The sequence below is a fragment of the Dendrobates tinctorius genome, unplaced genomic scaffold (assembly GCF_039654945.1).
Source record: "Dendrobates tinctorius isolate UK_male_01 unplaced genomic scaffold, ASM3965494v1 ptg000038l, whole genome shotgun sequence".
Lineage (NCBI taxonomy): Eukaryota > Metazoa > Chordata > Amphibia > Anura > Dendrobatidae > Dendrobates > Dendrobates tinctorius.
Genome location: NW_027361706.1, coordinates 11,031,398 through 11,058,892, shown reverse-complemented (window position 1 = coordinate 11,058,892; position 27,495 = coordinate 11,031,398). Strand labels below are relative to the sequence as shown.

The 27,495-nt window shown below is 42.8% G+C and overlaps 1 protein-coding gene across 1 annotated transcript in view; it reads right to left on the bottom strand.

The window, feature by feature from the left end:
• Window positions 1-16,171: 16,171 nt before the first annotated feature.
• The window catches only part of SUSD3 (sushi domain containing 3), a 106,245-nt gene continuing 94,921 nt past the window's right edge, over window positions 16,172-27,495 (bottom strand). Inside the window, exon 6 of the transcript XR_012231856.1 lies at window positions 16,172-16,822. The gene's annotated coding sequence lies outside the window, so the exon portion shown is untranslated. The remainder of the gene's footprint in view (window positions 16,823-27,495) is intronic.

Genomic DNA, 27,495 nt, shown 5'->3' with positions numbered 1-27,495 from the left:
AACTTGATGGACCTGTCTTTCTTAAACCTATGGAACGTTCATCTCACCGGTCTAAATTCACACAACCTGATATGATTACTTGTTCTGTACGGAGCATGCAATGTGCTCTTCATTCTCTCTTCCTCCCTGTACGCATCCCCAAGTCACTGTAAACTTACTCAGGATCATAGGCCATACCCCCTATGACTTTACCTCTCACTTCCTCCCTGTGCACATCCCCAGTCACTGTAAACTTGATCAAGATCACAGGTCACGCCCACAATGGCATCACCAAAGCACAGACAGGAATTCTCTCTATTTTGTGCTTTGAATGGAGCAGGAAGTAAGGAGCTCGAGGTCACATCACCAAATGTTACAGCTCAGGAACTGGGCAGAATTTTAATAGGAAGTCAATTATGAAGTTTTTAAATTTCTGACAGGCTTCAAAATTTGCATGTCAAGAAAATCTCTTTAATAAAAAGTAAATAGTAAGCTTGGTTATTTTTCCAAGCAGTTTGCAATTTTATCCATTAAAGAACTTGAGAACAACCCATTAATAGCAAAAATATTTGAAGTGTTAAGCTATAACCCCGTTGGCCCACAATACATGGCCATAGATCCTATATAAGGAGTCTGTGGAGGGATGGGGAAGATGATGTGTCCGAGGAAGGCGGTGGGGTGGAGATATTTTGATTTTTGTATTTGTAAAAATTTAAAGCTACTCACCGCTTCTTTCCTCTACTAATCCAGCGTTGGCACTCCGATGGTTGTTTGATCTTTATTTGCAAATGCTAAGCCTGGGACTGCTGCTGTCAATCAGTGTCCACTGTGGTCACTACAGCCATCATCAGGGCCGGATTGGGACTGAAAATCATCCCTGGCACACAAACCAAAGCAACCCACATACAAATCGCTATTCTTACATAGTAAATAAATGTATCTTCCATGCAGCCTTCTCTGTACAGCTTGTAGGTGAGAACAGTAAAGCCCCTTTCACACTTCAGTTGTTTGACGTCAGTCAAAATCCGCCAGGTTTATAAAAAAACGGATCCGCCTTTTTTTTGGAGGATCTTTTTTTTTTCCCCATAGACATGCATTAGCGGCGGATTATGACTGATGGTCGTCGTTGCATCTGTTTTTTGACGGATCTGTTTGTTTTTTAGCATCTGCCATCTGGAGTAGACAGACTAGGGAACGTTTTTTTCAGGGGTGGACCCACTATTTTAAACTGTGCATGCCCGGAACATTTATTCTTTCGTTCATTTTAACCCCAAATGCCGTTCTGGCAGTGGCGAATCTCTCTCTTCTCTCTCTCTTCCGGTGCATTCTTTTTTTGCATAGCGGAAACGGATCCGTTTTTTCACACTTTGGGGGTTTGCAACTGACGTCAAACAACTTAAGTGTGAAACAGGCCCAAGGGAGTTCAATAGGTGAAAAATGACTTTTTCTTTAAAAGTTGGGAGATGCAGCATTCTGTGACCGCGCCTATGCCCCGTGACCCCGCTGGCAATTTTTGGTTTTGGAAGGGGGAATCATAATTAAGACGTCCTCAATGCCTTCCCTAGGTGCAGGAGGACCTAACGTCACTACATATTATTTATACTCTCAGCCCATACTCCAATATTGTTAAAGGGGTTGTCCACCCAGTGCACGTTGTTTGCAGTACAGCTTGCTGAACACTAACAGAGTGTAATGTTGGGATTCGGCTTTACCAGGCGGTGCAGGCAGTTGTTACGTAACCATAACTTTGTGATTTGCCAAACACATTCTCATTACTTCTCCAATTCTCTTACTTTTCTATTGATGGAGGCAGACGAGAACTTGTTTGGCGCAGCGAGGGCTCGCTCACACTGGCGTATAATACGAGTGCTGTGTGATGTTTTATCAGATAGCACTCAGCCCAATGTTATACTATGGGGCAGAGCAGATCTGCGTTATTTTCTTCAGTCCAAATAGGTCTGAAATTTGCAGCATGCTGCAAGTGGCTTTGGAATTTGGATTACCCGTACAAGTCTATGGGTGCGTGTGACACATTGGACTTCACTCTGACGTCATTCAACTACAGTCTGATTTAAGCTGACGTAGACAATGGAGAAGGTGGCGACATTAAGTTCTCCGTCTCCTCCACACCTGTGATACCATACTCTCATGCGAGAGAAGCAGATCACCGTAAACTGACACTGATCAGACGTGGATCAGAGTGTGAGCAAAGTCATTACCATAATCCATCCGATTCTCTGGCAATCAGCAATCATGTGAACAAGCCCTTAAAGTTATCACCAGAAAGAAAATTAAAGCAGTTGTCGCCCTACTAAAAACGGACAGTCCTCCAGCCAGACCTCCACCAGGAGCTTATTTGGCCTAAAAGATCTGATTTATATAGGGACTGATTGTCCAGCACTGATAGAATTGGCCATTTTAGAAGGGAGAAAATGTAATTATCATCAGCACCAAAAGTTAGCGACGAGCCAGGTTTGCACCAGAGGAGGGAAACGTGAGTATTTAAACAAGTTGCCCACTACTTTAACACTGATGACCTATCCTTTGGACAGGTGATCAATGTCTGACCGGCGTTGCTGCGACACTTGGCACCATTGGCAGATCAGCTGTTCTCAGTGCTGGCGGGAACTGCTCAGTTACAGAACTGCACAGCAAAGCTCAATCTACTGTATAGTGGCCACAATCGGGTTCTGCACATCCGCCCCTTATTGAGTTGAATAGGTCACGAATGTGCAGTATGCGGCCGTGGCCAGTATACAGTAGACAGCTGTGCCGTAACTGAGCAGTTCCTGCCATCACCGAGAACAGCCAATCGGCAGGGATGCCAGGTGTCACACCCACACAGATCAGACATTGATGAGATAAGGATAGGTCATCAATGTTAAAATAGTGGACATTCTCTTTAAATTTACTAAATTTGTCTGTGGGATGGGATAGAATCCTAACTCATCCAGTGACCCAGATTGCTGCAGATTGGGGCAGGAACGACAACATACTGTGGCTGACTGATGGTCTGGAGCCACATGAGGTACCAGAGCAAAAGTCCTAATAGCCCTGCAAATATTATGATAGCCCCAGATATAATTGCATCACATACAGTATGAAAGCCCCCCATATAATGACATCACATACAGTGCACTGGCTCCACCTGTAATCCCCCATATAGTACGCTGGAGCCACCAGTCATCCCTCATAAAGTACACTGTGTCATTCCCAATATAGTATGCTGGACCCCGATGTAGTCCCCCATATAGTAGACTGGCCCCACATGTCATCCCCCATACGGTACACTGGCCCCACATGTCGTGCCCCATACGGTACACTGGCCCCACATGTCATCCCCCATACGGTACACTGGCCCCACATGTGGTCCCCTATATAATGTTTGATTTATAAAAAAGGAATAAAAAAAGACACTCGCCTTGTTCCCTGCTGCTCTGGCTCGGCCACGGCTGCAGGGTCACAAGGGCCGCAGCTGCTGCGTTACAAGGGCCGTGACTGCAGCATCACCAGGGCCGCGGCTGCAGCTTCACCAGGGCTGTGGCTGCAGCGTCACCAGGGCCGCCGCTGCGGCGTCACCAGGGCCGCAGCTGCAGCGTCACCAAGGTCGCGGGCAGGACAGCAGAGTGTGAGCTCTCTGCCCACAGAATGCGCTGTCACAACAGAATCAGTTCCTGGCTCCAGACACACGTGCGCCGTGCCGCCCCCGTTAATGCCAAAGCAGGCACCTGATAAATTAAAGGGCCCGGAAGGGCAGATTAGTAGTCCGGGCCTGCCACTAATGTGAATGCTACCCATGCGGTCTTTCCTACAACAAATGGAGAAACTCCTCAGCTTGAAGAAGCTTATGAATCTGAGGTCCAATAAAGACTCCCTCCTTTATCGTTGCTTCATTCAACCTTGGAAATTTATCAGTGAGACACTTGAATGCTTTTGCATTTTTATCCATTGCCTTTACAAAGTTCTTTATTAAACCCAACTTGATGTGCAACGGTGGTAACAAAATCTCATGTGGGTCAAATGCAGGACATTTCTACTCCCTGGCTAAAGTGAATGTCAGAGAGGTCAGTCTCTTTCAATGTAGTGATATTCGGTTGTACGACTATCACTCACACAGAAAGCAGCAGTGCTTTGTGTATCCGCCCTGGAAACCAAGTAAGAGGGCAATCAACTTTAAGTCATCACAGAGGAGCCACAAATGTTGGCCATAGTTCAGGCCCCTCATCAGCTGTTTCATGGTGTCATAGGTTTATTTCATATGGACTGCACAACCAACTGGAATTGGACCTAGTGCATTGCCATTATACTGTGAAGTCCATGTCTTCTTCCTTGAAACTGATTTCCTAATGGAGGACACCAAGCAGAAATAGCAATTGGTAGTGTGATCGGTTGGCTCTCTCCAGATCCTTAGGATTGCAAAAGGCATAATTGCCTCTTCCCATACACATCTATTGCAGCATATGTGTGGAGCCCAACACTTGTCTAAATCTATTCTGCTTTCATATCATGGCAGTCAAGTTTCATCTTTGTGACACAAAAGTGATTTCTCCCCATATGTAGGAAAGACTATCTGCTTTGTTAATCCAAGAACAAGGCATATCTGAAAAAAACACATAGAAATATGTCAATACGCTAAGAAACTGAGCTAAGAAATCATATAACTGTATACCTTACACAGAGAGCATTTATAAAAGTAGGTGATGGAACTGTGATTAGGATTATGTCATCAGAGGTGAGTTGGCGTTGTTTGATAGGTCACCCTAAGATGATAGAATATTGAATGCGCAATAGACTAAGTAGATGATGTAATAGACGAGTTACTAACAATGCAATAATGATGATGAAAGAATAAAGATGCAATTGTTCAATAAGCCTGCATGAAAGATGTCACAAGTAATTACAATCTCCTCTGGATCTTGGAAATTAGCGTCAATCAGTACATTTAAGCATCATATTCGTTTTCAGCAGTACAAAATTAGGGTCACCTATTATTGTCTCTGAACCAATTTGGCTGTAGAACAGTGTACTATTATTGATATCACATGATGGCCTTGATGTTTTTTCTTTTAATTCTTTTATTGGCATAAAGGAAAGGAAATGCCAACCTCTGCCGGGCCATTGGGAAGGCTGGTGCCAGACCGGGACTGAGCAACAACCAAGGGATCAACCAAGGGATCAGTATTTAATTATCAAACAGCTACTAAACAGCTTTTGTTTTGCCTTTTAGGCAAGTTATACTAGTACACAAAGGAATACTATCAGTTTAAACCAGAGGTGTAGCTAGGGGTTTGGTTCATGGGGGGAGAAACTTCTGAGGTTGCCCCTAACCAGGTAACCCTGATTACAACTATGGTGGCGTACAATAATAATGGATGTAGGTGAACCTCAGTAGATGACCCTACTACTACTAAAAAAAACTCTATACAAAGACCAACACGGATAATACCGCCGTATGATGACTACAGTGGGGAAAATAAGTATCTGATCCCTTGCTGATTTTGTATGTTTGCCCTCTCACAAAATGAGGATGAATGAACTCATGGAGATCAACATCCAACACTGCGGAGACACCATCACATGTTTCTCAACGCAGTGATTCTAGAGCAATGCCCTCATCCCTTATGGGAAATATGTAAAAACATGCAAAACACAAGCCGCGGAGACACCATCACATGTTTCTCAACGCAAGAAATGACTAGCCAGGTCTTTCCCTGGGAAGGAACAACCACGGGAAGAGCAGTCTTCAATGAAGGAAACCACCTATGCCAAAACATGGTATCCATCTACATGTGATGGTGTCTCCGTGGCTTGTGTTTTGCATGTTTTTACATAGTTCCCATAAGGGATGGGGGCATTGCTCTAGAATCACTGCGTTGAGAAACATGTGATGGTGTCTCCACAGTGTTGGATGTTGATCTCCATGAGTTCATTCATCCTCTTTTTTCACAGTCTTCTACTAGGCATTGCTCCTACTGGCCAGTTTCGTACTGCACACTGATGAGGGGCAATACCCCGAAACAGCTGTCTGCGGATGGATACCATGTTTTGGCATAGGTGGTCTCCTTCATTGGAGACTGCCCTTCCCGTGGTTGTTCTTTCCCAGGGAAAGACCTGACTAGTCATTGCTTGCGTTGAGAAACATGTGATGGTGTCTCCTCGGCTTGTGTTTTGCATGTTTTTACATATTTCCCATAAGGGATGGGGGCATTGCTCTAGAATCACTGCGTTGAGAAACATGTGATGGTGTCTCCACAGTGTTGGATGTTGATCTCCATGAGTTCATTCATCCTCATTTTTCACAGTCTTCTACTATGCATTGCTCCTACTGGCCAGTTTCCTACTCCACAGTGATGAGGGGCAATACCCCGAAACAGCTGTCTGTGGATGGATACCATGTTTTGGCATAGGTATTTTTTTTTTGTGCACGTTTCATGTGTTTTGAATCTATTGATTTCTTGCTTATGCAAGCTTTGGGAGATCCCCGCCTCTCTCTTTTGGGACATGCATATAAAGCCATTTCGCCCAGCGAGCCCATACCGGGCAGCGCCTTTCTGAACCCTGCTCATGAAGGTATATTCACATGTTCAGGTTTTTAAATATATTAGATAGGACTGCTCCGAGAAGGGTATGCCTTGACGCGGCGGAGTGGCTTAGCGTACATTTTTTTGCAGAAAAACGTATCAACAAAATACCCTGGTTTTGTTAACATCTTTTACTAGCACGTGCTACTTACAGTTACATAGAATCATAGAATCATAGAATCGTAGAGTTGGAAGGGACCTCCTGGGCCATCTGGTCCAACCCCCTGCTCAAAGCAGGATTCGCTAAATCATCCCAGTTAGATGTCTGTCCAGCCTCTGTTTGAAGACTTCCATTGAAGGAGAACTCACCACTTCTCGTGGCAGCCTGTTCCACTCATTGATCACTCTAACTGTCAAAAAGTTTTTTCTAATATCTAATCTGTGTCTCCTCCCATTCAGCTTCATCCCATTGCTTCTAGTCTTTCCTTGTGCAAATGAGAATAAAGTTGATCCTTCTACAATGTGACAGCCCTTTAGATATTTGTAGACAGCTATTAAGTCTCCTCTCAGTCTTCTCTTTTGCAAACTAAACATTCCCAAATCCTGCAACCTTTCCTCATAAGACAGGGTTTGCAGACCGGTCACCATTCTGGTCGCTCTTTTCTGAACTTGCTCCAGTTTGTTGATGTCTTTTTTAAAATGTGGTGCCCAAAATTGGACACAATATTCCAGATGAGGTCTGACCAAAGAGGAGTAGAGGGAAATAATTACTTCACGTGATCTAGACTGTATGCTTCTGTTAATACATCCTAGAATTGCATTTGCCTTTTTTGCTGCTGCATCACACTGTTGACTCATATTCAGTCTGTGATCTATTAGTATACCCAAGTCTTTTTCACATGTGCTGTCACTTAGCCCTATTCCTCCCATTCTATATATGCTTTTTTCATTTTTATTGCCCAGATGTAGTACTTTGCATTTCTCCCTGTTAAAAACCATTCTGTTAGTTGCTGCCCACTTCTCCAGTTTATTTAAATCTTTTTGAATCCTCTCTCTCTCTTCTCTAGTATTAGCTATCCCTCCTAGCTTTGTGTCATCAGCAAATTTAATCAGTTTACCCTCAATTCCTTCATCTAAATCGTTGATAAAGATGTTGAACAATACAGGGCCCAGGACAGAGCCCTGTGGTACCCCACTTGAGACATTCTTCCAACTGGATGTGCAGCCATTTACGACCACTCTTTGGGTCCAATCACTAAGCCAGTTATGAATCCACCTAACAGTTGCCTTGTCCATTCCATACTTAGTCATTTTTTCAATAAGGATTGTATGAGAGACTTTGTCAAATGCTTTGCTGAAGTCAAGATATACTATATCTACAGCATTTCCTTGATCCACCCAATCAGTAATACCGTCATAGAAGGAAATTAAATTAGTCTGACATGACTTATTAGTTACAAACCCATGCTGACTGTTTAATCACTTCATTCTTATCCAGGTATTGACATACATGTTGTTTAATAATTTGTTCAATTATCTTTCCTGGTATAGAAGTCAGACTCACCGGCCTATAGTTGCCTGGGTCCACCTTCTTCCCCTTTTTGAAGATAGGAACAACATTTGCTCTTCTCCAGTCTTCTGGCACTTCTCCTGTTCTCCAAGAATTTTCAAAGATTATGGAGAGGGGTTCAAAAATTTCTTCTGCTATCTCCTTCAGTACTCTGGAACTGAAGGTAAACTGATCAAATTTGCAGACGATGCAAAGTTAGGAGGGATAGCTAACATAAGATGAGGACAAAGGATTCAGAAGTCTCTAGATAATCTTGAAAAATTGGCAGAGATTAATAGAATGGTATTTAACAGAGAGAAATGCAAGATTCTACATCTAGGCAAGAAAAACAAAAATTACATCTATAAAATGGGAGGAATAGAACTAAGCAACAGCAGGTGTGAAAAAGACTTGGTATACTAATAGATCACAGACTGCACATGAGTCAACATTGTGATGCAGCAGCAAAAAGGGAAAACACAGTTCAAGGATGTAGTAAGAGAAGCATAGAGTCTAGATCACAAAGTATTTTTCCCACGTTTACTGCTCTTTGGTCAGGCCTCATCTGGAATATTGTGTCCAGTTCTGAGAACCACATTTTAAAAAAGACATTGAAAAACTGGAGCAAGTTCAGAGAAGTGCTACCAGGATTCTGAGTGGACTGCAGAGTATGTCCTATGAGGAACGGTTAAAGGATCTGGTAATGTTTAGTTTGCAAAAAAGAAGGCTAAGAGGAGACTTAACAGCTGTCTACAAATATCTGAAGGAATGTCACAGTGTAGAGGGATCATAATTTCTTATTTGCACATGGAACCAGGAGAAGCAATGGAATGAAACCGAAAAGGAGAAGATACAGATTAAATATTAGAAAAAACTTTTTGACAGTGAGGGTGATCAATGAGTGGAACAGGCTGCCACGAGAGGTGGTGAGTTCTCCTTTAATGGAAATCTTCAAACAGAGGCTGGACAGACATCTGTTTGAGATGCAGGGAGTTGGACACTTTGACCCTGGAGGTCCCTTCCAACTCTAACATTCTATGATTTTATGAAGTGGACACATGCAAAACTAGTGGATGGATCGGTGCATTAAGCCTCTTGACCAAACCATCAGTACACCGAGCAACATGATTATTATATCTGATTGAACTTCCGTTTCTGAAGAATGAACATAGCAATTAATGCACTGTAGCTAAGCCAGGCAGGACAGGGTGAAATCCTAGCACTGCAGGTCCTGATTAAATGCTCCTGGATATCTCTATCTAAGAACCAGGGCCTGTGTTCACTAAGTATGTCAGTCTGCTGAATGAAGCAGAATCGAGTGTGCTGAAGCTGGTGAGCGTCCAGCCAAAATGTGACCTGTGTGAACACTACCTAGTGCATACCTGAGAGAGTGAATCCCTACAGCACTAGGGGTATGTGCACACTGAGTCTTTTGTGCTGAATTTTTGGGGCAGAATCTATTGAGAGATTCTCCAAATTATCCTATAAATCTCAAAACTCCTCCAAATTTTTGAGTTTCCGCTCTTTGTTTATCTACCCGACGTATTTTTCCGGTGCATACAGCTTATCAAAATATGGACAAATTGCTGTCCACATGTTCAAAATTTTGTTGCTAAAGAGTTCAATATCCTGGAGCAGAAAAAACAAGTGACATGTTCATTCTTCAGGTGGCTGGATGTCGAATAACTTAATAATTTTGGACTAGTCTTTACATTTTTTGTTCAATACTGATTGAAAAGGTATTGCGTAAATTTTACAAATACCTCCTCTTTCCCCTTCCAGAACTTTTGCAGTATGGCAATATTTTGTGGCGCAGACCAACTTTTGGTAGATTGTGAGCACTTCCACTTCTCGATTTCAGCAATTGTCAGCAAAATATTAAAAACTGCGCTTTTTTTTATTCCGTAACTGTGGGATCTTGTTAGCTAACACGAGATCTCTTTGGATAGGGTTAAAGCAGCACATTTATAATCTATGGTGGTAATGAAGCTTGTGGGAGTATGGTGTCCTGTCAACTTTTATTTTTGTGGCTTTTGGATGTTCTCATGACCTTAACATGAATGCGTCAGCAGGTTTCATTCTATTTAAACAGAGAGCAGCATAATGTAGGGCTGAGACCCTGATTCCTGCGATGTGTCAATTACTGATCTGTGTGCTGTAGTTTCAATACAATCAGTAACAGCAGGAGATTAACATTGCAAGACTAGGTGTCACATGCCAGACAGTCCAGCTAATCTGTGTAACCCGACCCCCACTGTTGATTGGCTGCTCGCTGACAGTGTACACAAGAAGGTGCCAATCAGTGGTGTGGGCGGGGTTATACAGGGCTCACCATTCTGAGCACTGCTACATCTATAGCAGAAAAACAGTTACAGATAGAGTCGAGGACGCAGGACCTCTCAGTAACCACAGTGCAAAGTTTCTCCATAAAGAAACTGGAGACACTACAAACCAAAAACTGTACGGCATAGATGAAAAAGGGAAAAGTCTTGATTCCTGCTCTGAGTTGTGGTCATATGAATTATAGCAAATGTTTTTCCAGATTTCTTGTACAAAGATGTCCTTTGGTTATTCTAACTGAACAATAATATGGAATATGGCAAGTCTCATGAAAATAAAGAAGACAAAGGGACACTGCTGTGCATGGATACATTGGAAAAGAGCAGGACCTAACGTGCACCCCCGCTGATCAATAAGTCATAACGTATCCTAATGATATGATATTACTTACCATGGTGGGAAACCGCTAAGAAATGTGTGCTACTGTGAGAAGCCAGTGGTTTATGTGCTATAATTAAGGAACACACCATTTCTAAGCCTCCAGGTTTACTGCTTGTCCGGGGGCGGTGCGCTACTGAATGATTAACAGTTTGGACTAGTGGCATGGCTGCACAGCTAATCTGAACGGTGATCTCTCAGATGCTGCAAACAGAAGCAGCTTACACTCTGCAGGAACAGAGGAACACAAAGTCAGCGATGCTAGCCGCTTCCAGCCAGCTTTGGAGCAGCGCTTACAATCCTTAGAGCAAAGAGCTTGTAGGCACTCTGCTCCTTGCCTAGGAGACCAGCCATTGCTGCAGCACTGCCTGGTTTCCTACGCAGCTGTAAACTATGAAATAAAAAAAAACAACTGTTCTTGAGGGCAAATGATTTATAAAAGGCTTTTCCAGGAACAAAAAAACAAATTTATCTGGCTGTCCCTGTAATTTTGCAGGGCTGTCCTTGCTGTCACAATCCCGTCGCTCACGGTGTCCTAGGGATTGCAGGGGCGTGCCGAGCTGTCAGCATTGTGAGTGATAGATTGGCCTCCTATAGTATGCAGGAGGGTGCTGGACTGTCAGTTTTGTGTATGGGATTTCCTTCAGCTCGATAAGGCTGGATCTGCTGGAAATCATCCAAGTGTCGCTCTTTCAGGGTGATTGCTTGGACTTTTAACTGGCTGGCTTATGCTATGCTAGGACTGGCTTATGCTAGGACTATTGCCAGCCGTAGCTTTCAGATCAGAGTTGTGTTTCTCTGTGCTCTGAACTCTCATTTTGTTGCCGGACCTTGGACCTTTTGTCTATCTGTTTGTATTACGTCTTTTGTCTTGACGCACTTGAAATTGGAGTTTTCACCTGGGACTGTAACCTCACTATGCCTTTGTCTCTTCCTTTTGTTTATGTTGCACCCTTCTGGTTCTTGACCCCAGACTCCTTGACTTCACTGACTCACGGCTTGTCCTCGAGAAGTGACTCAGCGTCACACCTACATTTTTTTGTCTCCTGTTTAGCCTCTAGCAGACATCATTGTGGTCTGTTATTGTATATGTCCTCAACTTGTCAGTTCTTCCTTTGTTTTTCTAGACTACTATTCCCAAAGGTACATCTACCTACAGAGCACCATACTGAGACTCCTATAAAGTCTCAAGATGGATATAGCATTGCACACACAGATTTTTCTTCCTAACATTGCTCCCACTTCAGCTAATGTGTGTAATTGCATAAAGGAGTCATTCATTCTGATGTAACCAAGAACTCTAGAATAATTTTACAGTTTCAGACTATGGAATGCCGTAATATAGTGGTAGTAGCGGCAGACACTATAATAGCATTTAGAAAAGGTATGGATGCTTTCCTAATAACCAATGACATTGAGGGTTATAAATGATCTAGCGGTATAATGTGTAATTATTTGGTTGAGAGAAACTGAACTTGATGGACCTGTCTTTCTTAAACCTGTGGAACGTTCATCTCACCGGTCTAAATTCACACAACCTGATATGATTACTTGTTCTGTACGGAGCATGCAATGTGCTCTTCATTCTCTCTTCCTCCCTGTACGCATCCCCAAGTCACTGTAAACTTACTCAGGATCATAGGCCATACCCCCTATGACTTTACCTCTCACTTCCTCCCTGTGCACATCCCCAGTCACTGTAAACTTGATCAAGATCACAGGTCACGCCCACAATGGCATCACCAAAGCACAGACAGGAATTCTCTCTATTTTGTGCTTTGAATGGAGCAGGAAGTAAGGAGCTCGAGGTCACATCACCAAATGTTACAGCTCAGGAACTGGGCAGAATTTTAATAGGAAGTCAATTATGAAGTTTTTAAATTTCTGACAGGCTTCAAAATTTGCATGTCAAGAAAATCTCTTTAATAAAAAGTAAATAGTAAGCTTGGTTATTTTTCCAAGCAGTTTGCAATTTTATCCATTAAAGAACTTGAGAACAACCCATTAATAGCAAAAATATTTGAAGTGTTAAGCTATAACCCCGTTGGCCCACAATACATGGCCATAGATCCTATATAAGGAGTCTGTGGAGGGATGGGGAAGATGATGTGTCCGAGGAAGGCGGTGGGGTGGAGATATTTTGATTTTTGTATTTGTAAAAATTTAAAGCTACTCACCGCTTCTTTCCTCTACTAATCCAGCGTTGGCACTCCGATGGTTGTTTGATCTTTATTTGCAAATGCTAAGCCTGGGACTGCTGCTGTCAATCAGTGTCCACTGTGGTCACTACAGCCATCATCAGGGCCGGATTGGGACTGAAAATCATCCCTGGCACACAAACCAAAGCAACCCACATACAAATCGCTATTCTTACATAGTAAATAAATGTATCTTCCATGCAGCCTTCTCTGTACAGCTTGTAGGTGAGAACAGTAAAGCCCCTTTCACACTTCAGTTGTTTGACGTCAGTCAAAATCCGCCAGGTTTATAAAAAAACGGATCCGCCTTTTTTTTGGAGGATCTTTTTTTTTTCCCCATAGACATGCATTAGCGGCGGATTATGACTGATGGTCGTCGTTGCATCTGTTTTTTGACGGATCTGTTTGTTTTTTAGCATCTGCCATCTGGAGTAGACAGACTAGGGAACGTTTTTTTCAGGGGTGGACCCACTATTTTAAACTGTGCATGCCCGGAACATTTATTCTTTCGTTCATTTTAACCCCAAATGCCGTTCTGGCAGTGGCGAATCTCTCTCTTCTCTCTCTCTTCCGGTGCATTCTTTTTTTGCATAGCGGAAACGGATCCGTTTTTTCACACTTTGGGGGTTTGCAACTGACGTCAAACAACTTAAGTGTGAAACAGGCCCAAGGGAGTTCAATAGGTGAAAAATGACTTTTTCTTTAAAAGTTGGGAGATGCAGCATTCTGTGACCGCGCCTATGCCCCGTGACCCCGCTGGCAATTTTTGGTTTTGGAAGGGGGAATCATAATTAAGACGTCCTCAATGCCTTCCCTAGGTGCAGGAGGACCTAACGTCACTACATATTATTTATACTCTCAGCCCATACTCCAATATTGTTAAAGGGGTTGTCCACCCAGTGCACGTTGTTTGCAGTGCAGCTTGCTGAACACTAACAGAGTGTAATGTTGGGATTCGGCTTTACCAGGCGGTGCAGGCAGTTGTTACGTAACCATAACTTTGTGATTTGCCAAACACATTCTCATTACTTCTCCAATTCTCTTACTTTTCTATTGATGGAGGCAGACGAGAACTTGTTTGGCGCAGCGAGGGCTCGCTCACACTGGCGTATAATACGAGTGCTGTGTGATGTTTTATCAGATAGCACTCAGCCCAATGTTATACTATGGGGCAGAGCAGATCTGCGTTATTTTCTTCAGTCCAAATAGGTCTGAAATTTGCAGCATGCTGCAAGTGGCTTTGGAATTTGGATTACCCGTACAAGTCTATGGGTGCGTGTGACACATTGGACTTCACTCTGACGTCATTCAACTACAGTCTGATTTAAGCTGACGTAGACAATGGAGAAGGTGGCGACATTAAGTTCTCCGTCTCCTCCACACCTGTGATACCATACTCTCATGCGAGAGAAGCAGATCACCGTAAACTGACACTGATCAGACGTGGATCAGAGTGTGAGCAAAGTCATTACCATAATCCATCCGATTCTCTGGCAATCAGCAATCATGTGAACAAGCCCTTAAAGTTATCACCAGAAAGAAAATTAAAGCAGTTGTCGCCCTACTAAAAACGGACAGTCCTCCAGCCAGACCTCCACCAGGAGCTTATTTGGCCTAAAAGATCTGATTTATATAGGGACTGATTGTCCAGCACTGATAGAATTGGCCATTTTAGAAGGGAGAAAATGTAATTATCATCAGCACCAAAAGTTAGCGACGAGCCAGGTTTGCACCAGAGGAGGGAAACGTGAGTATTTAAACAAGTTGCCCACTACTTTAACACTGATGACCTATCCTTTGGACAGGTGATCAATGTCTGACCGGCGTTGCTGCGACACTTGGCACCATTGGCAGATCAGCTGTTCTCAGTGCTGGCGGGAACTGCTCAGTTACAGAACTGCACAGCAAAGCTCAATCTACTGTATAGTGGCCACAATCGGGTTCTGCACATCCGCCCCTTATTGAGTTGAATAGGTCACGAATGTGCAGTATGCGGCCGTGGCCAGTATACAGTAGACAGCTGTGCCGTAACTGAGCAGTTCCTACCATCACCGAGAACAGCCAATCGGCAGGGATGCCAGGTGTCACACCCACACAGATCAGACATTGATGAGATAAGGATAGGTCATCAATGTTAAAATAGTGGACATTCTCTTTAAATTTACTAAATTTGTCTGTGGGATGGGATAGAATCCTAACTCATCCAGTGACCCAGATTGCTGCAGATTGGGGCAGGAACGACAACATACTGTGGCTGACTGATGGTCTGGAGCCACATGAGGTACCAGAGCAAAAGTCCTAATAGCCCTGCAAATATTATGATAGCCCCAGATATAATTGCATCACATACAGTATGAAAGCCCCCCATATAATGACATCACATACAGTGCACTGGCTCCACCTGTAATCCCCCATATAGTACGCTGGAGCCACCAGTCATCCCTCATAAAGTACACTGTGTCATTCCCAATATAGTATGCTGGACCCCGATGTAGTCCCCCATATAGTAGACTGGCCCCACATGTCATCCCCCATACGGTACACTGGCCCCACATGTCGTGCCCCATACGGTACACTGGCCCCACATGTCATCCCCCATACGGTACACTGGCCCCACATGTGGTCCCCTATATAATACTGTTTGATTTATAAAAAAGGAATAAAAAAAGACACTCGCCTTGTTCCCTGCTGCTCTGGCTCGGCCACGGCTGCAGGGTCACAAGGGCCGCAGCTGCTGCGTTACAAGGGCCGTGACTGCAGCATCACCAGGGCCGCGGCTGCAGCTTCACCAGGGCTGTGGCTGCAGCGTCACCAGGGCCGCCGCTGCGGCGTCACCAGGGCCGCAGCTGCAGCGTCACCAAGGTCGCGGGCAGGACAGCAGAGTGTGAGCTCTCTGCCCACAGAATGCGCTGTCACAACAGAATCAGTTCCTGGCTCCAGACACACGTGCGCCGTGCCGCCCCCGTTAATGCCAAAGCAGGCACCTGATAAATTAAAGGGCCCGGAAGGGCAGATTAGTAGTCCGGGCCTGCCACTAATGTGAATGCTACCCATGCGGTCTTTCCTACAACAAATGGAGAAACTCCTCAGCTTGAAGAAGCTTATGAATCTGAGGTCCAATAAAGACTCCCTCCTTTATCGTTGCTTCATTCAACCTTGGAAATTTATCAGTGAGACACTTGAATGCTTTTGCATTTTTATCCATTGCCTTTACAAAGTTCTTTATTAAACCCAACTTGATGTGCAACGGTGGTAACAAAATCTCAGGTGGGTGAAATGCAGGACATTTCTACTCCCTGGCCAAAGTGAATGTCAGAGAGGTCAGTCTCTTTCAATGTAGTGATATTCGGTTGTACGACTATCACTCACACAGAAAGCAGCAGTGCTTTGTGTATCCGCCCTGGAAACCAAGTAAGAGGGCAATCAACTTTAAGTCATCACAGAGGAGCCACAAATGTTGGCCATAGTTCAGGCCCCTCATCAGCTGTTTCATGGTGTCATAGGTTTATTTCATATGGACTGCACAACCAACTGGAATTGGACCTAGTGCATTGCCATTATACTGTGAAGTCCATGTCTTCTTCCTTGAAACTGATTTCCTAATGGAGGACACCAAGCAGAAATAGCAATTGGTAGTGTGATCGGTTGGCTCTCTCCAGATCCTTAGGATTGCAAAAGGCATAGATTGCCTCTTCCCATACACATCTATTGCAGCATATGTGTGGAGCCCAACACTTGTCTAAATCTATTCTGCTTTCATATCATGGCAGTCAAGTTTCATCTTTGTGACACAAAAGTGATTTCTCCCCATATGTAGGAAAGACTATCTGCTTTGTTAATCCAAGAACAAGGCATATCTGAAAAAGAAACACATAGAAACATGTCAATACGCTAAGAAACTGAGGTAAGAAATCATAAAACTGTATATCTTACACAGAGAGCATTTATAAAAGTAGGTGATGGAACTGTGATTAGGAATATGTCATCAGAACTGAGTTGGCGTTGTTTGATAGGTCACCCTAAGATGATAGAATATTGAATGCGCAATAGACTAAGTAGATGATGTAATAGACGAGTTACTAACAATGCAATAATGATGATGAAAGAATAAAGATGCAATTGTTCAATAAGCCTGCATGAAAGATGTCACAAGTAATTACAATCTCCTCTGGATCTTGGAAATTAGCGTCAATCAGTACATTTAAGCATCATATTCGTTTTCAGCAGTACAAAATTAGGGTCACCTATTATTGTCTCTGAACCAATTTGGCTGTAGAACAGTGTACTATTATTGATATCACATGATGGCCTTGATGTTTTTTCTTTTAATTCTTTTATTGGCATAAAGGAAATGAAATGCCAACCTCTGCCGGGCCATTGGGAAGGCTGGTGCCAGACCGGGACTGAGCAACAACCAAGGGATCAACCAAGGGATCAGTATTTAATTATCAAACAGCTACTAAACAGCTTTTGTTTTGCCTTTTAGGCAAGTTATACTAGTACACAAAGGAATACTATCAGTTTAAACCAGAGGTGTAGCTAGGGGTTTGGTTCATGGGGGGAGAAACTTCTGAGGTTGCCCCTAACCAGGTAACCCTGATTACAACTATGGTGGCGTACAATAATAATGGATGTAGGTGAACCTCAGTAGATGACCCTACTACTACTAAAAAAAACTCTATACAAAGACCAACACGGATAATACCGCCGTATGATGACTACAGTGGGGAAAATAAGTATCTGATCCCTTGCTGATTTTGTATGTTTGCCCTCTCACAAAATGAGGATGAATGAACTCATGGAGATCAACATCCAACACTGCGGAGACACCATCACATGTTTCTCAACGCAGTGATTCTAGAGCAATGCCCTCATCCCTTATGGGAAATATGTAAAAACATGCAAAACACAAGCCGCGGAGACACCATCACATGTTTCTCAACGCAAGAAATGACTAGCCAGGTCTTTCCCTGGGAAGGAACAACCACGGGAAGAGCAGTCTTCAATGAAGGAAACCACCTATGCCAAAACATGGTATCCATCTACATGTGATGGTGTCTCCGTGGCTTGTGTTTTGCATGTTTTTACATAGTTCCCATAAGGGATGGGGGCATTGCTCTAGAATCACTGCGTTGAGAAACATGTGATGGTGTCTCCACAGTGTTGGATGTTGATCTCCATGAGTTCATTCATCCTCTTTTTTCACAGTCTTCTACTAGGCATTGCTCCTACTGGCCAGTTTCGTACTGCACACTGATGAGGGGCAATACCCCGAAACAGCTGTCTGCGGATGGATACCATGTTTTGGCATAGGTGGTCTCCTTCATTGGAGACTGCCCTTCCCGTGGTTGTTCTTTCCCAGGGAAAGACCTGACTAGTCATTGCTTGCGTTGAGAAACATGTGATGGTGTCTCCTCGGCTTGTGTTTTGCATGTTTTTACATATTTCCCATAAGGGATGGGGGCATTGCTCTAGAATCACTGCGTTGAGAAACATGTGATGGTGTCTCCACAGTGTTGGATGTTGATCTCCATGAGTTCATTCATCCTCATTTTTCACAGTCTTCTACTATGCATTGCTCCTACTGGCCAGTTTCCTACTCCACAGTGATGAGGGGCAATACCCCGAAACAGCTGTCTGTGGATGGATACCATGTTTTGGCATAGGTATTTTTTTTTTGTGCACGTTTCATGTGTTTTGAATCTATTGATTTCTTGCTTATGCAAGCTTTGGGAGATCCCCGCCTCTCTCTTTTGGGACATGCATAAAAAGCCATTTCGCCCAGCGAGCCCATACCGGGCAGCGCCTTTCTGAACCCTGCTCATGAAGGTATATTCACATGTTCAGGTTTTTAAATATATTAGATAGGACTGCTCCGAGAAGGGTATGCCTTGACGCGGCGGAGTGGCTTAGCGTACATTTTTTTGCAGAAAAACGTATCAACAAAATACCCTGGTTTTGTTAACATCTTTTACTAGCACGTGCTACTTACAGTTACATAGAATCATAGAATCATAGAATCGTAGAGTTGGAAGGGACCTCCTGGGCCATCTGGTCCAACCCCCTGCTCAAAGCAGGATTCGCTAAATCATCCCAGTTAGATGTCTGTCCAGCCTCTGTTTGAAGACTTCCATTGAAGGAGAACTCACCACTTCTCATGGCAGCCTGTTCCACTCATTGATCACTCTAACTGTCAAAAAGTTTTTTCTAATATCTAATCTGTGTCTCCTCCCATTCAGCTTCATCCCATTGCTTCTAGTCTTTCCTTGTGCAAATGAGAATAAAGTTGATCCTTCTACAATGTGACAGCCCTTTAGATATTTGTAGACAGCTATTAAGTCTCCTCTCAGTCTTCTCTTTTGCAAACTAAACATTCCCAAATCCTGCAACCTTTCCTCATAAGACAGGGTTTGCAGACCGGTCACCATTCTGGTCGCTCTTTTCTGAACTTGCTCCAGTTTGTTGATGTCTTTTTTAAAATGTGGTGCCCAAAATTGGACACAATATTCCAGATGAGGTCTGACCAAAGAGGAGTAGAGGGAAATAATTACTTCACGTGATCTAGACTGTATGCTTCTGTTAATACATCCTAGAATTGCATTTGCCTTTTTTGCTGCTGCATCACACTGTTGACTCATATTCAGTCTGTGATCTATTAGTATACCCAAGTCTTTTTCACATGTGCTGTCACTTAGCCCTATTCCTCCCATTCTATATATGCTTTTTTCATTTTTATTGCCCAGATGTAGTACTTTGCATTTCTCCCTGTTAAAAACCATTCTGTTAGTTGCTGCCCACTTCTCCAGTTTATTTAAATCTTTTTGAATCCTCTCTCTCTCTTCTCTAGTATTAGCTATCCCTCCTAGCTTTGTGTCATCAGCAAATTTAATCAGTTTACCCTCAATTCCTTCATCTAAATCGTTGATAAAGATGTTGAACAATACAGGGCCCAGGACAGAGCCCTGTGGTACCCCACTTGAGACATTCTTCCAACTGGATGTGCAGCCATTTACGACCACTCTTTGGGTCCAATCACTAAGCCAGTTATGAATCCACCTAACAGTTGCCTTGTCCATTCCATACTTAGTCATTTTTTCAATAAGGATTGTATGAGAGACTTTGTCAAATGCTTTGCTGAAGTCAAGATATACTATATCTACAGCATTTCCTTGATCCACCCAATCAGTAATACCGTCATAGAAGGAAATTAAATTAGTCTGACATGACTTATTAGTTACAAACCCATGCTGACTGTTTAATCACTTCATTCTTATCCAGGTATTGACATACATGTTGTTTAATAATTTGTTCAATTATCTTTCCTGGTATAGAAGTCAGACTCACCGGCCTATAGTTGCCTGGGTCCACCTTCTTCCCCTTTTTGAAGATAGGAACAACATTTGCTCTTCTCCAGTCTTCTGGCACTTCTCCTGTTCTCCAAGAATTTTCAAAGATTATGGAGAGGGGTTCAAAAATTTCTTCTGCTATCTCCTTCAGTACTCTGGGGTGTAATTCATCTGGACCTGGAGACTTGAATTCATTTAGGTTAGCTAAGTGTTTCCTCACTATCTTTCTGTTTATAGATATCCTGGATTCTTCTATTCCCTTAATAGGACAGTGAATAACAGTTGATGTTACATTTCCTTTCTGAGAGAAAACAGATGCAAAATAGGAATTTAAAAGTTCAGCCTTCTCAACATCCTGTCTTACCATTTCATCATGTATTTTACAGCAGAGTATTTATGCACGTTTGTCATACTGTGTTCTGTTTCTGTGTCTTATTTCTTGGGTGGTGTGAGCAGGGTCTTATTGACCCATTCAGTTTTTGTGCATGTTTCATGTGTTTTGAATCTGTTGAGAAACATGTGATGGTGTCTTCGCAGTGTTGGATGTTGATCTCCATGAGTTCATTCATACCCCGAAACAGCTGTCTGTGGATGGAGACCATGTTTTGGCATAGGTGGTTTCCTTCATTGGAGACTGCCCTTCCCGTGGTTGTTGCTTCCCAGGGAAAGACCTGGCTAGTCATTGCTTGCATTGAGAAACATGTGATGGTGTCTCCGCGGCTTGTGTTTTGCATGCCCTCTCACAAAGACATGAACAGACTATAATTTTAAGGCTAGGTTAATTTTAGCATTGAGACGAGAGATAAAATATCAAAAATGAAATCCAGAAAATCACATTGTATAAATTATATAAATGTATTTGCAATTTGCAGTGAGAAATAAGTATTTGATCCCTCTGGCAAACAAGACTCAATACTAGGTGGCAAAACCCTAGTTGGCAAGCACAGCAGTCAGACTTTTTTGTAGTTGATGATGAGGTTTGCGCACATGTCAGGAGGAATTTTGGTCCACTCCTCTTTGCAGATCATCTCTAAATAATTACGATTTTGAGGCTGTCGCTTGACAACTCGGAGCTTCATCTCCCTCCATAAGTTTTCTATGGGATTAAGGTCTGGAGACTGGCTAGGCCACTCCATGACCTTAATGTGCTTCTTTTTGAGCCACTCCTTTGTTGCCTTGGCGGTATGTTTTGGGTCATTGTCTTGCTGGAAGACCCAGCCACGACCCATTTTTAATGTCCTGGCGGAGGGAAGAAGATTGTCACTCAGGATTTTACGGTACATGGCCCCATCCATTTTCCCATTGATGCGGTGAAGTAGTCCTGTGCCCTTAGCAGAGAAACACCACCAAAACATAATGTTTCCACCTCCATGCTTGACAGTGTGTTCTTTGGGTCATAGGCTCTGTTTCTCTTCTTCCAAACACCACAAGTTGAGTTAATGCCAAAGACCTCAGTTTTTGTCTCAACTGACCACAGCACCTTCTCCCAGTCACTCACAGAATCATCCAGGTGTTCATTGGCAATCTTCAGACGGGCCTGCACATGTGCCTTCTTAAGCAGGGGGACCTTGCCAGCCCTGCAGGATTTGAAACCTTTACGGCGTAATGTGTTACCAATGGTTTTCTTGATGACTGTGGACCCAGCTGCCTTGAGATCAATAACAAGTTCCCCCCGTGTAGTTTTAGGCTGATCTCTCACCTTCCTCATGATTAAGGATACCCCACGAGGTGAGATTTTGCATGGTGCCCCAGATCGATGTCGATTGATGGTTATTTTGTATTTCTTCCATTTTCTTACTATTCCACCAACAGTTGTCTCCTTCTCACCCAGCGTCTTACTTATGGTTTTTTAGCCCATTCCAGCTTTTTCAGGCCTATGATCTTGTCCCTGACATCCTTATAAAGCTCTTTGGTATTGCCCATGTTGTAGAGGTTAAAGTCTGACTGACTGAGTCTGTGGACAGGAGGTTTTTATAAAGGTGACTATGTAAGACAGCTGTCTTTAATGCAAGTAACGAGTTGCTTTGGAGCATCTAACAGGTCTGTAAGAGCCAGAACTCTTTATGGTTGGTAGGGTATCAAATACTTATTTCTCACTGCAAAATGCAAATAAAATTATATAATTTATAAAATGTGATTTTCTGGATTTTATTTTTGATATTCTGTCTCTCAGTGTTAAAATTAACTGACCCTTAAAAATACTGACTGTTCATGTCTTTGTCAGTGGGTAAACTTACAAAATCAGCAAGGGATCAAATACTTATTTCCCCCACTGTATATAGTGGTAGATACCAGTACCAGTCGTGCAGAACATATAAGGGATTACAGTACAGTTATTGATGCTGAGTTACAGCTGACGTTCTTTCTGCTGGAGTCATTTACTTTTCCCGTCTTTTCCATCGGGCTCAGACCAACATAACAACTGCTCCAGCCAGGACTCGGCTGCAGAGATTACAACAAAAATACATATGATTTCTCACATTTCTGGCACCCACCATCCACATCTAACCCGGACCTGCACAAACTCCTTATCCTGCTGATAACCCAATGCTGAGCCACTGCTGCCGTATGTGTCCCTATTTCTGCACCTGTTTGGTACTGTGTGTCCCCTAATATTCCTCCTACTGGAGCCCTATCATTGCACTCAAAGTATGATGTCAAAAAAGGGCCCCACAGACACTGTAAGATACCACCACAGTGAATTCCTCCACAGTACCCTCCACACACACAGTATGATGACCCTACTGTACCCCACCCTACAGCTCAACCAGAAAAGTATGGATGTCCCCTACATTGTATAATCACCTAACTGTGACCCTCACACAATGATCCATACAGTATAAAGCATCGCTTTGTCCTCTTCATAATAGAATGCACCACATGCTCCCTAGAGTATAATGCACCCCATAGTCCTCTGTATAGTATAATGTACCCCATACTTCATACAGCATAATGCATTCCATAGTCCTCTGTATAGTATAATGGACCCCATACTCCATACAGCATAATGCACCCATAGTCCTCTGTATAGCATGATGTCCCCCATAGTGCTCTGTATAATGTAATGCACCCCATAGTCCTCTGTATAGTATAATGTACCCCATACTTCATATAGCATAATGCATTCTATAGTCCTCTGTATAGTATAATGCACCCCATACTCTATACAGTATAATGCACCCCAAAGTCCTCTGTATAGTATAATGCATCCCATACTTCATACAGCATAATGCATTCCACAGTCCTCTGTATAGTATAATGTACCCCATACTCCATACAGCATAATGCATTCCATAGTCCTATGTATAGTATAATGCTCCCCATACTCTATACAGTATAATGCACCCCAAAGTCCTCTGCATAGTATAATGCATCCCATAGTCCATACAGCATAATGCACCCCATAGTCAATACAACATAATGCAATACATGGTCCATACAGCATATGACTTTTATCTCTATCTTTGTAGTTTCCCTCTTTATTCCAATGAGTGTTATTTGGGGAAGTTGTCATGTTATTCCATTTATTAACTGATGTTTGGGAAATGGCAGCAGTGAAAGCCCCATGTAATAATGATGATACTAAAGCCATGTGATGAGAGAAGTGTGATGTGTAACATGTTCACTAGACCTTCCAATGGAAGAGAGTAATTGTCATCTGCTTTCTTGCTCCCTGTAAATTCATTATTCAACCTCCTTAATGACAAGATCAATTTTCATTTTTGCGTCTTTGTTTCTTCCTCCTCTTTTCCAAACCTCACAAATTTTTTTATTTTTCTGTCCACATAGCCCTATGATTGCTTCTTTTTTGGGGGGACAAGTTGTACTTTTGAATGACACCATTCATTTCACCACATAGTGTACAAGAAAACATTAAAAAATTCAAACGAAGGAGAAATTGTAAAAGCAAAAATGGAATTCCCACATTGCTTTTAGAACTGTAGGGTGCATTATACTGTGTTGACTGTAGGGTGCATTATACTGTATGGACTATAGGGTCCATTATATTGTGTGGATGAGTATGTGGTGAATTATACTATAGAAAAGATAACAGGCTGCATTATACTGCATAGATTATTGGGTGCATCATGCTGTATGGACTATGTGGTGCATTATACTGTATGGATTATGGGGTGCATTATACTGTATGGATGACTGTGGGGTGCACTATACTATCCACAGGACAATGGGGTACATTATACTGTATGGATTAATGGGTGCATTATGTTGTATAGACTATGGGATGCATTATACTTTGTGGACTATGGGGTGCATTATAATATACAGAGGACTATGGGGTGTATTATATTCTACAGAGGACTATGGGGGCATCATACTATACAGAGAACTATGGGTGCATTATGCTGTATAAACTATGGGGTGCATTACACTGCCTCTCCTTATAACATTACTAGAATGCGCTGTCCCTTTAAATTTAGCGCCGCATGCATCATGTGTCTCATCCATCAACCAATCACATCGCAGGATTTGAATTCAAAGAAAGAAAGAAAACGTCAGTTGGTGCCAGTCTGTGATTGCTCTATTAGAGAAGAGACCGGCTCCTTATTGATTCCTAGAAGCGACACTTTTTGCATTGATACCCGGATCGTTACCTGCTGATTGGGAGAGACAGCCGCCACCGGCCGCTCTACAGAGGTGAGAATCATTGTGTGAGGAGTAAACTGCCGACTTATCTCATCCCGGATACTGACAGTTGGGATCTATACTGGAAGCAACACATAGAAAAAAGGAAATGATTTCACCATAAAGACCCAAATATAGATAACGGGGCGATAACGGATAAATGGGATAAAATATGGGGATTCTGAGTAAATATTTACAATGTGGATAATGATGTGTAAAGATTAATCTGAAAAATACGGGGCCACATATTTCTCCTAGAAATTCCCAGATCCAATATTTAGAAGTGCATGGCCATTATTAGCCTGTATATAATAGTTATATAATACATATAGTGGAGATATGGAGAATATGTTACTGGCTCCTCAGTTACTATACAGGGAGGTAGCGGATATATGCAGAGGTTTATATGGCGGGTCACAGTGCAGTCAGTATAGTGTAGATATGTGTAGTCTTCTCTTACCATAGGGCATAAAATCAGTCTGGTTAGACATAGATGACCGATTATATATATATATATTTTTTAAGCACCACTCCAGCGGTTCTCTTTCTCGTTAGTGCACCACAGGAGTGGTGCCTTATATGTGATTCTCCTGGCCCCTGCCTCATCCTCATCTGTCACTACTTTAATCCTTTTCCAGTGTTGTTCCTATCAGTCTCTGGTGAAAAGTGACCTACCATCAGCGCCAGTGTTTCATGGAGCGGCGCAGAGGTCACTTTTCAATACATCTGTATGAGAGCCTAGTTCTGGCGCTCATAGACTTGCATTGAGATCTTGTGACGTAACTTCTCACTTGCAGCCAGTCAGAAGTTACGGGCACGAGATGGCGTCACAGGAGCGGAGCACCGTCGGTATAAGAACGTGGTCAGGCGGCTTACATTTAAAATGCCTCTTCAGCAGTACAAACAAAACGCTGGAGTGGTGCTGTAAGAAGAAAATAGGGTTTGCTTTGTTTACTAGCTACAGCGCCACTTCTGTCAGTGGGCCATGTTGGGTATTATAACTAAATACCAATCAAGTCAATAAAGCTGCAATACGGCAACACATGTAATGCAGGCCGTGGTAGTTACGTTTTTGGTTACACATTAGGTTGATAGCATTACTCTACTAGAGATCCTATAGAAAGCGCCATCCTCTGCATACTCAGGATTTCCTTTTTCTGTATGGTAATTTCCAGGAAGAAGAGTAAGAATGGCCATGAGGAAGCGGAAGAGAGAACTGATCGCCCAGTATGAAGAGGAGTGGTAAGTAGATGAGGTTCCATCACTGCGGTCATTACAATCCATACACTTACACCGGAAAGTCCATAGTGACCATTACACATCACCACTACACATATGTATCCCATGTACAGCTCAAAACTAATGTCAGATCCCCATGAGGAGAACACCCATCAGGATGTGAGTTATGTGTAGCCACAGTACGGCCATGAGCGTGAGGCCTAATACTCTAATATCTACCTCTTCTATTACAGCTCATGGTCTGCTGCCCAGGAAGAGGCCAAGAGGAGGAAGACAGAAGATGACATCCCCCAGCCGGAAGAGCGGGCAGCTTTCACCGCACTCCTTGGTAAGACTCATTGCACCTTCCAAGGTTTCCAGATACAAAGTGTTAGATTATATGCCATGTATTTTATATTAATCTATTTTATGTGTATTATGGTGGAGAAACATGTAGGGAAGTGTTCTCTCTCCTCCTCTTATAATCACACCTAGTATGATACAGCAGACAGGAGCGGTCACTATGTGGTGGTGAGCAGTGTCAGGGTTTTGGTGTCACCTCAATACTGATGGCATGTCTTTAGGACAATTCTTCAGTATCTGATCAGTGGGTGTCAGGCGCCAAATCTCCACCAGACACTGATGAGCGATCCTGAGGATAATCCATCTTTGATGAGGAGCCCTACAACCCCATTAATTTAGAATTAATAGCATTAAAAAGGTTTTCATTGCAAAGTTCATAGTGAAATAATTCTATTTTCCTCATTTTTGTAGAAGAAGAATACATCAGGTGTTTTCTAGCCAGGGACAGCTGTCTTAAGATTTCGGACAAGGTATTATTGTAGTGAAGGATAAGAAATCCTCCAGATCTGAGAAGATCCTTCATAGGGAAATAAAGGGCTTATTCTTATGTAATAGTGGCCAGATATGACCAAACCTAGGAATCTACTGACAGATATGTGCTGTGTTATATATCCCTCTAACTCGGCTTCTCCTCCCTCCAGTATCTCCTCGCCATGGTCGTCGCTTACTTCCGGAGAGCAGGACTGCCATCTTCAGAATATGGAACCTTCTTCATTCCAGCTCTGTGAGTCTCTTTTATTATTACACATTCACGTCTATAAATAACATTGTTTTATTTTATTGTAAAACCAAAATCTCTTTTCGGCCACTCGGCTAAATACATGATAATGGCATTTGTTGTTGTTGTTGTCTGTATTTTCTCCTGAAGTGGATTGTAATTTATCTGGTTTCATTTCTCTTCTCTCCAAGGTTTTTAGCCAACCAGTTTGAGCAAGAAGAGGTGCGATATCGACAGGAGA